The sequence below is a fragment of the Struthio camelus genome, chromosome 9 (genome assembly GCF_040807025.1).
Source record: "Struthio camelus isolate bStrCam1 chromosome 9, bStrCam1.hap1, whole genome shotgun sequence".
NCBI classification, from domain to species: domain Eukaryota; kingdom Metazoa; phylum Chordata; class Aves; order Struthioniformes; family Struthionidae; genus Struthio; species Struthio camelus.
In genome coordinates, this window is record NC_090950.1 from 32,383,926 (window position 1) to 32,394,406 (window position 10,481).

Sequence of the window (10,481 nt, forward strand, 5' to 3'; positions counted from 1 at the left end):
AAGCCCAGCTCACTGAAGCCAGCTGACGACCGCTTTATTTAAACCGCTGCAGAACAATAAGCGCTATTAAAATATCACCTTCCCAAATGGTACTTTGAAGGAGGAATCTGAATGCCTACGCTGAGCTTCCCTCGCCTCCTTTCAGCCGCGACGGAAGTTATAACTCTGGAAGTGGAAGGAGATAAGAAGCCGGCCAAGAGACACCCCGGGGACAGCGGCGGCTGTCCCGCTGCGGGACTGGTACGCGAGGTCGCCGCACGCGCGCTGCGCTGCACGGGGGAAAGGCGTTGGACCGCCCGGCTCTTCCAAAGAGTCTTTTATCTCGGCAGGTACGAGCCCCACCGGCGCGGGCCACCAGCGGCCTCCCCAACGCGGCAGCAAGGGATGCGAGACTCTGCAGGCGGTGAGCGAACGACGAGGGACGGCAAGGAACAAAAAAATACCCTTCCGCTGATCCCTTTGGGTGGCTCAAGCCGTTAAAAAGCAGCTTACGATTTAAAACCGCGTGCGGGCGCTCACTCTGCCTAGCTCGAGGGCGGCGGGAGCTCCGGTACGTTTGCCCAGCGCTTACTCTTGAACCTACTGATTTCCTCCAGGTATCCCTCCGTCTCAAAACAGCACTTTCCATCTTGAACGCTTTGCCTTTGGATTCTGCTCGACTGGGCAAAGTCTCTTATTTCCAGCACGGTTTTTCCTCTTTACGCTGCCCCAACGCTCAGGAATTCAGGGACAAATTCTGGATATGATGGAAATTCTCTATTAATAACCGCTAGCGCACAAACGAGGAGCAATAAAGAGGAGAGAAAATCGAGAGAGCTCCCGGGGGCCGCGACGGGGCAGGGAAACGCGGGGAACCAGCCGCAGAAAGCCTTGAAATAAGCCGCGGGTTTCGTCCTACGGCTACGGGGGCCAAACCTGGGGTGAAAACCCCACCAAAAGAGCAGTTCCCCTTCAAAACACAGGGTCCCCCTCGCCTTACAAATACCGGCGCCAGGTGCCGGCACACGTACGTACTTGCCGGCCGTTGCGCGAGCAGGGAGCAGCGTGCGCGCACGGCTGAAGAGCTCCTCCTGCTGCAAAGAAGGAGGCGACAAGAGCCCCCAGCGGTCACGCACAACGGGAGCAAAAACTGTACAAAACCAACGGGAAAACAAGCAGCGAGTGGGCACAGCAGGCGTCTGGCAAAGCGAAAGAAAAAAGGAAAAAAACCAGGCAGGGGAATACCTGGCACCGCCACGCCGCAGGAGGGCAGGCCGTCTAGCTCGAGGAGATTTTTTTAAAAAAAGGAAAAACACTTATGAAAAGTCAGGGCTGACTACTGAAAGACGACCCGGTTGGATGCCGTCCTGGAGATCAAGCTGCACAGGAAGTCAGGGAAATATTAGAGTTGCAAGCTATATCCCAATAAACGTAATGCAGCTGTGCCCCGAACTGAGCAGATTAGGCCTGGATCACAGCGCGGGATTATAGGACCACGTCAAGCGCTCTCTTACATTTTGCCATCTAAAGATTAGATAGTTTAAAGCTGCAGCGCATGAAACATGCCTGAAGGAGCAAAAATGAGCGAAAGGCTTGTTGCGCCGTTGCCCCGGGGGGCCGCGGACACCAGCCCGGGGGAGACACGGGACGGGAACGGTGGCTGCAGCTCGGCCTCTGCGAGCTGCCCGCGCCCTGGCCACCTTCGCCGTCTGGCCAGGCAAGAAGAGGTGACCAGCCAGACGTCCAGAAGGACCAGCACCCGGCTGAGACAGCGCCCGGGACCAGACACCGAGGAGAGAATATAAGAAACAGAGCAAAACCAGAAACGCTTTCCCCAGGATCTTGGCTCTTGCTTTCTGCCGTCTGCCACTTAAAAATTTGCTGAGCTAGAGGTGAAATCCACCCTTCACCTTTGATGGTCCAGAGGCTATTGCCTTCCCTTCCCTAAGCACCTCGTTCCTCTTTGAACCTACGCCTACTTTTGGCCTCCCAAACAGCCCAGCTCCACAGCTTCGTCACGACCTGCGTTTCAAACCTGCTGCCCAGAAATTTCATTGCCTCCCCCTGGCTCCTGCGTTACGAGAAACAGTGAACTGTTTGCTACGGACCGTTCCTGGTTTTAAACGCGTCTGCCATCATCGCCGTCGAGCGTCGTCTTCTCTCAGTTAAAGAAATCCCTATCATCACTCAAGGCAGAGACGGTTGCCCCGCTCTCCGGGTACCTGTCCTCGCTTGCTGTCGCCTTCTCGAAACGCTATGGCCAGCATCGAACGCAGCGTCTGAAATGTCAGCTCCCATAAATTTGTTTTAAAATGGTATTTTACTGTTAGGCATGTTGCCGTCTGGGCCGGGTGACAAAACTGGTGAGCTTTTCTGGTGAATTTGGCCAGCTTGGTCGTTTCAGCCCCAGCAAAGCGAATGGCCACGCTGCCGAAAGAGGCCGTTCCCACCGGCGCTGCCGACCGCGTTTTTCACCCCCTTCATGCTTTTCATGACACTTGTACCAACGTAAGACGCACACTAAATTAAGTGCATAAATCCTAACCCGTTTGCTATGAAATTCTCCCTAGCGTGTTTTGGTATTTCTTCTCATTGCATTTAGCCGTAGTGAGTCCTGTCATACTTCAAAATTAAGAGATATTGGGCATCCAGGCACAGTAATATTTTTAGCATTTAGAAGCACTAAAACGATTCTGAACAAGACACACTCTAAGCCAAAAAGATTGAAATGGATTCCTTCCATCTCTCTGGGAATACACCTCAGGCGTCCACATGAACACAAGAGTATGGCGCCAAAGCGAGCGAGGGGACACGCCGCCCTGCAAAACCTCCCGCCAGGGCGTCTTCTTCTGCAAAGAGCACCCGCTACCATCTTCTTTTTTCCCCTCCTCTTCCCAACTCTTCATTGATTTCAATTGATTTAGCCTGCCTTCAAGGCTCAAGTCCAGCAGATCTGGGACACTTTTCCCCTTAAATAACCCTTGTTCACAAAGCGGATCATGCCCTGGGGCCTGCTGGCTTCTACCCACGTTACAGAAAGCCTCCAGACACGTTTCGCCAGTGCTGCCTGGGTGTTTTTAAAGTGTGTACACGTACACATACCTTTCACTTCCAGTTTCTCAAACTACAGCTGTCCAAGTACCGGGCGCTGCCTTAACCACGTGGGAGCATCCGAGTAATCGGAAGCTGAGCAATCACAAACCACCCGCCCAGCCGGCTCCATCCTGAAAAGCTCGAGCCCCAGCAAACTGTGCCTGGAGGAAAGGAGGGCAACGAGGGCCCTGCTGGATGGCAGCACACAAAACTGGCTTTGCCAATGGCAAGAAGTGTTGCTTGTCGACAGGTCGTTACCCTGCACGTTTAATTAAATACCCCTTCTTATAAAGGCTTTCTGTATCGTGCCGTCTTTAAATTAGACCTGTGGATAGCGGAAGGAAGGTCTGGGGTGCGAGCAGGCCGCGCTGGAAGAGAAGAGCGCTGCAATAAGCCTAGAAGAGCTTGCTCAGCTCACAAAAAACCACAGAAAAGTGGAGCCAGAAGAGGCAAGTAACGAGGACTCCTGAAAAAAAAATCCTTCGCCCCTGAGAGCTTCTTCACAGCCCGCTCTTCTGCATCAGTCTCCTCTCTCCTGGGTATGATATATGTGAAAATACAATATTTCATAGCCCTTTCTATTAATTATGGAAAATAAGCATACTTAAAATTATTCACACCAGCTTCAATAATCATCCATCAGCTTCAACAGAAACGAAGCACGTTTTATTCCACCACGACTACGGGATTTGATGGATGCAGACCATTTCGCTCTCTCTGTTTTCTAAGCCAAGGAAATGGAGCCAAGCGAACGGAGCGATTTGCCAGGGGTGATGGATGGAGCGCGGGCTACGGCAAAGCGGGGAGCGAGACGCCGTGGCGGCGAGGAAAGCCCGGCGCGGGCACAGTTCCGGAATAGCTCATTAGTTATGTTTTTCGGTGACTTGGTGAGACAGCGCTAAAAACTCAGTCTTTGGTGAGCTTGGGCACTGGCTGTTCCCTACGGACGTGTTTCCTCCCTAATCTATTTGGCAGTTTGCTCAGCTTACGCACGTTTCTTCCTGGGCAGCAGCAAGTAGAGGTGAACAGCTCGCTCTATTTTGTCCAATATATTTCTGACTCAATAGCAACCAGATTCAGTCATCAGCAATGTATACATAACACAAAGCGTTTTCTAGGATAATCTCCTGCGGAGGAAACTCGCTTTGAAACACCAGACCGTAGCTGCTTTATGGAAACACAGCGTGGCTATGAGTTTGTATTACTTACGTGTTTCAGCTGCATAATCTCAACCTGCTGGGCTGGGGAGCCGGAGGGAAACGGGGAGATATCCACCGGGGAGGTTTGGGTCGCGTCTGTCCTTTAAGCTGCAAAGTAGCTACGGTTCGGGTGGCCCGGGAGGAGCCCGGCCGGGACGTGCGACCCAAGCGGGCCGTCAGCCAACGTGGCTGGGAACAACCCACTTTTCCTCGGCCCGCAAGCAAACAGACACCCGATGAACCTTTTTAGGTCAAAAGTTTCCGCGGGGGTGACAGGTACGCTAATCACATCTGCAACCTCTGCGGACCAAACAGCCACCCACGGCTGTCTCGGATGTCCGCGCTAGCCCGGAGGTATTAGCAGCACTCGTTAGCACAGCGCTGACTTTGAAAAATGACTGCCGAGAGCTGGCGGTGCCGGCTCGCCAGCCGGTGTCCTTGTAGCGCACCCGAGTAAATGAGTTTTCACTGAAGCTTCGGAAAGAAAGGGTAAGTATTCCCACCTGAATTTGAAAGGCACAGTTCCATACGGTCAGGCACAAACAACTAATACGGGAAGAGAAAAATCAAGTTCAAGTTTTAAGACAATAGCTAATGTGCATTTACCTTTGCTCCAGGTCGCACTAACTCCTTACAGCGCTCAAAGCATCCGGTGAAGAAAAGAGAAGCTACTAAAACCCACGAGGTGGTCGGCTCTGGTGACGGCGCGCAGACGCGAATTAGCCAGCATCAGACTTAGACTGCATTTCCTACGGTTTTAGCAATTTGCCGCTGAGCAGACGACCACGCGGTAACCCCGCAGCTCACAAGCAGCCGTACCTGTATTTCATGCCCGTCTCAGCTTTGACGGTGCTCTGCAAGGACAGGCCGTGCACGTGCAGGAACCTCTCCAGGTCCTTCCGCTCGGCGGCTCCGCTCGCCCGCCCAGCCCAGCGTGCCGCTGGCGGGCAGGGCTTGGGAGCAGCGCTTTGCTTTTTCCCTTTCAGGAGGGCTTCGCTCGGTTTCGGCAAGCCCGGCTTGTGGGGTGGGATGTCGGTGCAAGCAGGCTTGTACAGGTGCATGTTGCCCAGCGGAGACCCCCAAAGTCCACGGAGCACCGGAGCTGATGGCCCAGGGAGCCTCCCCTCTACAGCCCTTGGCAAGCAAAGCCTGCTGCCATCGTTGCCCTGTCAGCACGAGACGCTGTTGGCTCGGGTCTGTTCGCCTCGCAGCGCTGCAGGGCTCTGGAGCAGTGTTTTCCTCCCCATCTGCCTTTATGTTGCTGCAACTGGCTCATTTTAATTGATGCCCAGGATGGGCTCGGGCCAAGATCAGCAACCTTCTTCACCAACCGATGCCTATCATGGTCAAGGCCTCGGAGGGGTAGGGGCTGCCAGTGGGAATAGGACGCCAACCCTGTTTCCCAAGTCTTATATTTAGATAATGAGCAATATTTGTTTGGGATTCAATCCAAGGCCAATAAATGTAGAAAGAGGTTCTCATAGGGTTTATTTAAGGCCTTGGGCTGGACAGACAAATGCCTCAAGTATCTCTTAGGCAGGTCATTAAAAGTTCTTGTTTTCTTGAAGTCCATTGTAAACTCTCAAAAGCTGGGTTAACTGGGTGGTAAACTTTCCTACTATCAGCATCCTCTCGGGGCTTCCACAATTAATAAGGAAACCAAGACTAAGGAGCAGTCAAACACTGAGAAGAAAAAAACAAACAGACCCAAATAATCGGAAAAGAGAAATATTTGAGAGAGGAGTGGACTGCAGACACCAGGGCAGGGAAAGGAGCAGGGAAGCTCATGTTTGAGGAGGCCACGTGCTCTTGGAGGCTACCTGGGTATCTCCAGCCGCCTGGGACAGGGCTGCAGGCTGGGATTTCCATCCGGAGTGGAAAAATGCCAAGGTAGCCCCAATTCTGCCAGCTCTGGTGCTCAGTAGTCCTGCTGGCGCTGCTTTTCCTCCTTGCGAGCACCACCAGCTCTCCAGCCCCCGCAGGAGGATGTTGGGCCCTGCAGATGGCAAGAGCACGTGGCCCCAGAAGCCCTTGAGTGTCTGCAGCACCAGCATCTGGACTGATGCAGTCAAAAACCCATGAAGGTACGTGAAAGCAAATGGCAACTGAGACACCTCCTCAACGGCAATGAGCTGTGCTGGGTCTCTGCTGCAGCAAGGGGAGGGCTGTGCTGTGCGGGGGGCCGGCCCTCAGGGCCTGGGGAAAACCAAGGGTATGGCTCAGAGGCTGGATTGCCACCTCACGCTCGAGTGTTTTGCGTGCCTGACGAGCCCGATAGGAAACGAGGGGGGAGAAAGGAGGCAGAAACACGTTTTCCCCACCCAGAATCTTCATCAAAAGCCTTGGTAGGACCACGGGCCATGGAAGCGCATCGGCCAGTCTTCCCCCTCCGCTAGCTGTATCCGAAAGACTTGAGCGATGCTGCCGTCATCACTGCCCGCTCCAGAGCTTCCTTGGCGAGAAGGCGTGTGGCTAAACGCCCGCGAGCACCCAGGGCGTCGTGGCCCGGCACCGCGAGAGTGGAGCGAGAGCGCCCCAAGTTGTGGTGCGGTCCCACATCTGGCAGCGGCTGGATATACAGGGGGCATCGCTTAACATCACTGCAGGTCATGCAGCATGCACCACCTGGGGCAATACTCAAGAGGGCCAAAGTAACTTTTTTTAGACAAAGAGTAGTTCAGAGAGCAAGTCGTTACAACATGTGAGGTTTACCACGGAAGCAGATTTCTGAGGCTCATTACTTTAAAAATTCAACCCATTTTCTAACCCTCCTTTCAATCCCAAATACATCTGAAAGATAAATAAAATAACCAAGTGATGGACGTGTTGTGAAGTCAGCTAATCCTTAAACCTTTCAAAGCAGATAAACAAAGACTGATCTCAAAAAGAGAACATATTTAAAAAGATTATAATTCAATGCCATGGAGAGGATTTTTGGCATGGGAACGTGGATTACCCAAATATTCTTTCCCTGCAACCGTTGTGCGAGGGCCCCAAGGGCCCTAACGGGCCGTCAGGGCCCAGAGCAGCCTCCCGTGGACCCCCTGCCGCAGACCTGCCGCAAACACTTTGCTTTGCCGCCAGGAAACATTTGCAAGTTCTCAGGGTTCACGTTAAATGAAAGAAAAATGAAAGCCTGGAAGTGCGGTATATGTCATATTCGTTCTGCGGAGGTACAGCTCACCGTTAAAACCAGGTCCAAACCCTGGGGAAGAGAGTTTGAGCGTATGGCCCCATAGACCCAGAGAGCGTCACTGCCGGGATGTCGTCCCGCAATGCCAACCACTGCGCTTCAGCTTCCCGTGCCCTTCCCAGGCAATGGGAAGCTCCTAGGGCTTCTGCAGCCGATTTTCACCGTTGGACTCTACCAAAGGGAAAACTCACATCCAACTGTTGAACGAACGCACCTGGCTGTTGACACATTGGACGTGCACGCGCAGCTGAAACAGCTTAAGTCAAAAATCAAGCAAGTTCTCATTATTTTGAGGAGTAGAGTAATCAATGGCTTGCTTTGGTGATGTTAAACACCACAGGTCCTTGAACAGGAGGCTCGAGGGGATGATAATAGCCTGTTGTACAGCATCCTGCATGCCATGTTTATTCGGGGAAATAATTACTGAGTCTACTGATTCATTCCTGTTTCCTTCGTTGTACGTTGTGAGACGTTTTTACACTCAACATCTTCCTCCTCCGTCTCTCCTAGCTTTGCTCCCTCTCCCTTTTGGTTAGCCTGTCTACAGTTTTTATTCTGATGAGCGGGTTATCGATTTCTAATCCTAGCCGGGCTGCAAGATCGCAGCCTGGCCGTCTCTTCAGACAATCTGCCTGCGATTAGGGAAGGTTTTGCCCCACTTCTCAGCTGAAATCCCTGCTGTGATAAATATATTTGAGTAGAGCTAGGCAAAACACTGGAAAATATCCCCTGGAAGCAGCTGTGCCGCTGGGGGTGAATTAAATAAGTGATGCCGTTTCTGCCGGCCGCGGAAAGCAGCTGGAGCGAGCCCGGGGAGCCGCCGGGGCAGCGCGACCGGCCGGGGCGCTCCAGCCAGTCACCTTACTTCACTAAGGGTCTTACTCAGCGCTCGAGATTAGAGAGCTACACATCTAATTTGTGCTAATACCAAGATCCCTTTTTCTTTTAAAGGAGCAAGATGGGATCCCAAAGGTTTTGACGTTAAGAGCAACCAAGTCAGAGGCAATTCAGCAGCAGAGGAGCATCCTCCCCACCCCATCTGAAATGGCTTGTTCTCAAGCCGACATGCACCCGCTTCTTCCCAGGTCCAGGGGGGAGGAAAGGGGGAAGAGAGCAGGACCGGGGGCAGCAGGGGCTGGCAAACGCTCTCGTGTCACCTGCATAACCCTTGCACAGTAGCAATTCAGGAATTTCTTCTGAACTGAAGAAAGAAAGAGAGAAGAAAGAGAGAAGAAAGAGAGAAGAAAGAGAGAAGAAAGAGAGAAGAAAGAGAGAAGAAAGAGAGAAGAAATTGCAATCACCCTGACAAAACAGCTTGTGCAAAATCAGTCCAAATAATCACAGGCAGTTTTTGCTGAAGAAGTTATGGAAACTAAGGAAACAAGTAGGCAAAGTTTTCAATTCTGCAGCTTGTATTCATCACCGTCCCCAAGACATTGGAAACGTCAATGACTTGGACGCTGTCTCAACGCCGCTCCAAGAGCTTTCTCCTGGAGCTTCACTGAAAGCTTTCTGCTACTATTGCTACTATTGCTATTGCTGCTATTACGGCTGTTGCTGCTGCTGTTACTGCTATTACTGCTATTGCTAGTGCTGCTATTGGTATTGCTATTGCTAACGCTGCCGCTACGGCATCTCCTGGGGCCGGTGGTGGGGCGCCCTACTTGTGGGGCATGCCGGTGGTGTGGGCGACGGTGTGCCGGGGCGCCAGCTCGCACAGCTCCAGGTACCAGCTCATCTCCAGCTCGCGCAGCAGGGCCAGCCGGCGGGCTCGGTGGGGCAGGGGCGGCGGGGCGGCGCGGGGCGGCCGGGCGTCGCGGGTGCCCTCCGCCGCGCCCCGCGGGCCGCGCTCCCGGCCCGCCAGCGAGAGCACCGACGGCTTCCGCGGCTTCAGCGCCTCCTCGGGGGCTCTGCCGCCCACCGACCCCGTGCGCGCCGCCAGCATGCCGCCGCTGCCCTCGAATCCCCGTCAACTGATTTTCCCCCCCCTGCCCGGCGGGCGCTTTCCTCCCTCGATAACCTTACGCCGGCCGGCAAGCTGTAATTAGAGACGCGTCGGCAGAGCTTAAGCGGGGAGAGAGGAGCTGCCACCTGCCCGGGAGGGAGACGTCTGCACCCGCGGCCGCCGGCTTAATCCACGGCGAGGGAGGCGGCCGGTCCCCGAGAAGCAGCGCGGACCCGTGCAAAGCAGCGCGTTGAGACAGCGCTCGTGCAAAAACCCTGCGTTTGCATTAAGGGGGGGGGGGGAATGAAAAAATAAACGCAGCTCAGGAAAGCTTTGAAGGGGAGAAAGCCCCAAGGCGCTGCCCGACTCGCGCGCCGAGCGAAGGGCGTTTGGGGAGCGACGTGGGAAAGGTGGCGGTGGTGATGGGGGACGCTGGGAGCGAACGAGTCGCCTTGCGCGCGGCGGGCTGCAGGGAGAGGAGCCCCCGGGGGGGCACCGCTCGCGTTGAAGACGCCGCCCCGGGGGAAGAGGAGCCGTCGCCTCCGCCCGAGCCCCGCGCAGCGCACGCGCGACGGGAAAGGCTTTCGAAGGGCCGCGAAGGCGCCGGAGCGGCCGGGCGCCTGCTTTTCGTCTTCCCGGCGCGCGCGCTGCACGCGGACCCAGCGGGGACTCTGCAAGTCAAACCTCCGCTCTGGGAAACCGACTCGGACCGTGCCCGAATCGCCCGACGTGCTGGCTTTACGCCTGCGCTACAACGTCCCCCCTCCGCTCTGCCGTTAAACCCCCCCGCGCTTCCCGCAAAGGAAGAGGCTTCCAGTGAGCCCAGCTCAAGGGATCCAGGCTGAAGGGGCCGATGTACAGTCCCACCCTTACAAGGTTCCTCCAGTTCTCGCACTTGCAGGTTGGCTAACGAAAGCAAAATAAAGCGCTTAAAAGGCTTGTGCAAAGCACATGCTTGTAACTCAGCCCTTTTTCAAGTTTGTCCTCTACTTAGCCGCAGAAACACCCTTTTGTTCCCAGGTGCAAACACCTTCGAAGGTATCAGTAAGCTCCAAGAGTAAACTAAATTCAA